This window comes from Crocuta crocuta, unplaced genomic scaffold (genome assembly GCF_008692635.1).
Source record: "Crocuta crocuta isolate KB4526 unplaced genomic scaffold, BGI_CrCroc_1.0 scaffold177, whole genome shotgun sequence".
Classification (NCBI taxonomy): domain Eukaryota; kingdom Metazoa; phylum Chordata; class Mammalia; order Carnivora; family Hyaenidae; genus Crocuta; species Crocuta crocuta.
Window position 1 is genome coordinate 1,934,477 of NW_027531880.1, and position 6,000 is coordinate 1,940,476.

Below are 6,000 nucleotides of genomic sequence, written 5' to 3' on the forward strand. Positions count from 1 at the left end.
GCTGCATATCCACTCCTCCTAAGTCAAGCCAAGGGGTTATGCTATCTCCCCACCTGGTCCAAGGCTCAGAAATACCTGGCCAAGTTTTCTTTCTTTCTTTTTTTTTTTTTTCTTAAATAGTTTATTGTCAAGTTGGTTTCCATATAACACCCAGTGCTCATCCCAAGTACCCTTCTCCGTGCCCATCACCCACCTCCCCTCTCCCCCACCCCCATCAGCTTTCAGTTTGTTCTCAGCATTCAAGAGTCTCTCATGGTTTGCCTCCCTCTCTCTCTCCAACTATTTTTCCCCTTCTTCTCCCCCATGGTCCTCCGTTAAGTTCCTCCTAATCCACCTGTACGTGCAAACATATGGTATCTGTCCTTCTCTGCCTGACTTATTTCACTCTGCATAACACCCTTAAGTTCTATCCATATTGCTACAAATCCTGGCCAAGTTTTCAAAACTGCCAGTGTATTCATGTGCAGTGCTGCCCCATGAACAGAAAGGAGTACCACATGCAGTGGATAGTCTTATCTCTGTAGCTAGACCCACACAGGAAGCCAAACCATTGGTAGCATCACTGTGACCCTCTCGGAGTCCATCTCTACATTAGGACTGCCCCACCTGAAGTCCACACCACTCTTAGCCAAACCAAATCTCCCTCTGTCATGGGCAGCAATTGCAAGGACAGCTGATCCCTCTCCTTTGGCCTTCTGTTTCCATTTTCCTTCTCTGTCCTGTTCTGTGCCTCATGTATCTGCCTTGCCAGCCTGCATCCACAGGTTTTCTTGCCCTCTGGCTTCTAGCCGGAGGCCAGTGAAGGCAGCAGCAAGATAGCTGAAAAACAGGGAGTGAAAGAGCATTTCCCCAACTGCCCACTGAATGGCCATCAATTTGGCAGTGCCTGTCAGGTCCAAGGATGTCATTCCTCCCTCAGTGGTGATGGCTCCTTACTGTGCAAAGCCTCCAGATGCTTCACCTTCTTTTGTTGATTTGGTTGGCCCTATCCACAACTTTGTAAATAATCTGTTATTAAACTCTCTTCAATTAATCCTTTAAGTGTACCATCTGTTCTCCCGGGAGAAGTTTGACCTGAAGCCTCTCCACTGTCTGTGCTTCAAAGGTTAATCAATGGACCAACTCTTCGGTCAACTAATGGGAGCTTTTCTAGATCAGCACTGGCCAGTGAAGCTTTCTGTGATGGCAGTCCATCTGCACTGTGTAACATAACCAGCCATTAGCCAAATTGTCTATTGAGCACTTGAAATGTGATTAGTGAGACTGAAGAACTGATCATTTTATTTAATTTTCACTAATTTAAATTTAAATCACTACATGTAGCCTTCATATTGGACAGCACAGATCTAGCCACTTGCCCACTCAACTACTGTTGGCTTGGTAGTTACTTATTTGTCCTTCAAATAATATGCCTGTGTCTATCTCCTATGGTAGCGGTCTTCCAGGCCTTATAGCAACTGTATCCAAAGAGTCTAGACAAGTTGCCAAAGCGGGCTGTGCGAGAGTAGTTGTGAGAGTCCAGGAGCTGGAGCCTCCTGTAGGCAGGGGGACGTGTAACAGCTCTGCACGTGGATTGTTCCACAGGGTCCCTGTGTCTGTCCTGTTTCTATTGGGGAAGTGAAATAAAATTTTCGTCCTTTGTTCAGATAGGAAAGAAAAGTCAGTAAATAGCTACTAAGTTCAGGGAGGAGGAGTGACTTACTGACTGTGAGTTGAGGAGAGCAACTGGATATGCATAAACCAGGCTTTCTTCATCCTCCTGGGAACCAGCTGTTGGTAAGAAGCACGCGTTCTGCCCTCTCCTCCATCAGGAAGCCACATAGGGCAGGTCCCCAGGTAGAGGGTCTGAAATGAGCCAATCCGTCTAATTCTGGGACTCACTATCAAAAAACCTTTCTCACAGTAAACATAAACTACCTTAGCATTTGCCAGTACTTACGGAGTCACCTAGGTCTCCCATCTGCTTTACTCTTTCTTGTCTTATTTCTGAAATGGTTCACAACTTGGGAAAGAAAGTGTGGTGTTATTATTGGGACTCTTCACACACTTCATTTACAAGTCTGGTAAGTATTTTGTGATAATGAAATCACAAAATCAATACCATCTGATATGGCGGGGAGAGTTACAGGAACAATGTAACCCCAAGAAGCAGCTCTGAGAAAGGAAGCGTGTACAGGAAATGCAGGGGCAAGGAAATTCGGCAAGGTTTATCATCATTGTGAGTCTGAATCAAAACACTTTTGATTGTTACTTTATCAGCTGCGTATGTAATTCCATCAGGGAATGCACTTTGTTTTCTTCATTGTTGAACTGTCAGCATTTAGTTTTCTTCCATAGTAGTTGCTCAATAAATAGTTTCTGAATGAATAAATAAAACACAATTGCAGTGATAGGATCATAGACCTCCTTTACAGGTGAATACACTAAGGCCAGAGGACCTGATTATCCATGGAAAAAATGCTGGTTTGTGTCAGAAGCCAGGCTCCCAGGCTCCCACTTCTGCACTTTCTATAACATGTCGCTTTTCCTCTTCTCCAGGCTGCCTCCTAACCCCAGGCTCCTGACAAATCAGCTCACCTTTAACCTAATTTACTTAAATGCTCTTTAATCTCAGACTTTAATTTTATGGATGAATCAAGCAAAGTAATTCCTCAACCTAAAACATGGCTTGTCTACTCTTGTCTTGAACCGCTGTGCATACTATCCTCACTATCTGAAATAGGCAGTGCCTCACCAAACCAGATCCCTTTAAATTGCCATTCAAACTGTCTCTCTTGTAAGAACTCCTTCCTGATCAACCTTCAACCCCACTTTAGATGTACCATTAATGTATTTATTTTACTTATGTATATTAATATTCTTGTGAGCTATGGTAGTTTATGTAGAACTTTAGGTAGAACTGAAAGATATTAGTAATGTCACTCAGCTCCCATTTATTTGCCTTTCTCCAGAAATTACTTCCCTCCACTTCAATTCCCACCTGAGACACAGGGTGGGACCCAACAGCTATGTTTGTCCTTTCAGGATCCTATCTCCCTGGTCCTGGATGAATAATCCAAGTGTGAACAGCTGAGCCAACCTGAGCTAGTCAGATGGGTCTCCCAGAAATTGGAACTTTTGAGTTAAGAAACATAGAGTTTTTTGTGGGGAGGGAGGTGTTGAGGAGAGGGCCCTTGCTCCTGAATCATATGCAAAATAACATTCTAGAAAGAAAATTCACAAACCCACCTGCTGAGGTTCCTGATCCCCTTTTCTAGGGCCTGGGTTTTCAGACTTCTTTGAATACATACCCCAGCATCTTTCCAGTATATTCTTGCTTCTGCATTAGCCAGCTAGAGTTAGTTTCTGTGAGTTGCTGTCCAACCAAGACATAATTCATTCTCCTCATTTTATTATTTTTTAAAGTTTATTTATTTATTTTGAGAGAGAGAAAGAGGACATGAGTGGGAGAGGGGCAGAGAGAGAGAGGAAAGAGAGAGAATCCCAAACAGGCTCTGCACTGTCAGCATAGAGCCAAACATGGGCTCTAGCCCATAAACGATGAGATCGTGACCTGAGCCAAAACCAGGAGTTGGATGCTTGACTGATTGAGCCACCCAGGCGCCCCTTAATCCCTTCACTTTATTTTTTTTTTAACTTAAAAAATTTTTTTAAAATGTTTACTTTATTTTTGTGTGATAGAGACAGGGCACGAGCCAGGGAGGAGCAGAGAAAGAGGAAGACACAGAATCTGAAACAGGCTCCAGGCTCTGAGCTAGCTGTCAGCACAGAGCCCACCGCGAGGCTCGAACTCACAAACCGTGAGATCATGACCTGAGCCGAAGTCTGACACTTAACCACCCGAGCCACCCAGGCGCCCCTCCTCACTTTAAAGATAAGAAAACTTGAGGCCTGGAAATACCTTCCTTTGGGCATTTTTGGGCATGTCTGTCCCTTTTTCTTCCACTAGCTAGTCATTCACCTCTTTTCTGCCACCCTGCTCCCCCATATCCCATTTTCTTTTCCCTGCCCCCTGCCTGTGCGTGCATACAGGTGAAAGTGCACTCCTTACTGTATGCAGAGTATGATCCATCTCCCTCTTCTCCAAAACTGCATGGCCATGTTTCAAGGGAGGCATTTTATAAAATATGCATTGTCTTTAAGGCCTTCTTGCCCTTGTTCTCTCCACAGCTATCCATCACTGTCATCCATCAAGGCTGAGATCCAGTAATGCAAAAAGCCCTATTTAATAACAAGGCTCTGTAGATAACCTGCCAGTTTTACCAGCCCAAGAATTAAAACCAAAGTTTTTGGTTCCATGACGAGAGACAGCAATAGCTGACACTTCCAGCTCAAAGATTTAGATTTTATATGCAGCTCTGCTTCTTTGTAAAGCTGTTGACAAAGGACTGGATTGTGTTTAGACAGCCCTCCTTTAAATGCCACTCTGAATGCTGCCAATACTCACAGGGTTGGGAAGCTGGGGTACAGCATGAATGGGAATAGAAACTACCCTCTTTGTAAAGATTAAAGCAGAATAGAAGTCCTGACTACTTTATTTACTTATGTTAAATTCTACTGCGAGAAAAGCTAGCTTATTTGATGATGGGATTTAACGTCTTTCAGAAACTCACATTACTTTTTGATATTTTTTCAAAATATCTTTTTACAATAACTACTCCACTAAATCCACAAAGATGAGCTGCTTAATTTAACTTTAAAACAGAAATAAAAAAGGAGACTTGCAGTGGCTTGGGGAATAAAGGAGACCATTAGTTTTCAAAATTAATTCTGAAGTTTTATTTGTCATCTACGGCTTGATTTTTAGTACCTAGTGATAATTTAGTATCTGTATACTTTCAGTTCAGTTTGGCAGCAACAGTGATTAGGTATTGCACTTACTGTGTCCCCAGATGTCTTGAAGTGCCTTTAAGGAATTTAATAACCAGATGTAGAGACAAGTCTTACACATATAAAACAGTTTAAATAACAACCTAAGACAGAATAGATTTATCCCACAGAGGTCAAAAAGCAGGCGATGATTATATAAATATGTTTATGATTTTCAGAGAACAGTTTCCCTTTCAAAAGCATTATATCAATTGACTATTCCACAATCCAACTTATGAAGTGCACTTAATAGACAAGACATTATGCAATGACTCTAAAAATGGAACACTTCATTAAGTACGTCTTTAAGTATTTAAATCAAGGAGAATAATTTTCAAGGCATGTTTCATAATCACTTAAATAACACCATTTTCAAGGAAGTTAGGAAAGTACAGAGATGCCTTAAAAATTTATTTCCCTGTGTGACGTCAGTTGAAAAGCCTGTTAGACAGCTCCACTTCCAGACAGGCATGCTGGTTCAGAAGGCATAAGCTCCAGCCAGATGCTCACTCCATGAGTGACTCAGGAACATGCTTGTTGTTTTGTGGCAAGGGAGGCCAGCACTGCAGATAGATTAGCTTCTGTGGATGCCAAGCATACTTTAGGATTGCCACATGGTTGACACAAATTCAAAGGGAATGTGAAATGTGACAAAGAAGATTCCCAATCAGTGTTTCATTCTAGAATGACAGAACGTGTTCTAGTTAAGGACATAAACTTGGGAGTCCAATGGTCTGGATTGGTATCCTGGCTCTACCATTCTTTAGCTGTGTAATCTGGGCAAGTAACTTCTCTGCCTTACTTTACCCTTCTGTAACATGGAGATAATAAAAGGTTTCCTATGATGGTTAAATGAATTAAAACATGGAAGACATGTGGTGCCTGACACACAGTAAACACTCAATGTTTACTTTTTTTTTTTAACTGAAGACTATTTGAATTATTCCTTAAACAGTTTATCAGTCCACAGAAGGCAGTGGTCTCTGGACCCTTTTCCTCAGGACCACATCCACCCAGAGAGAAGAAACAGTGAGGAATGACAAAGTCTATGTGAATATTTGCTGCATCCACTTAACATATCATTGCTATCTGCATGTGTGCCTACATTCTGTGTCTGTCCATGCTCTGTGG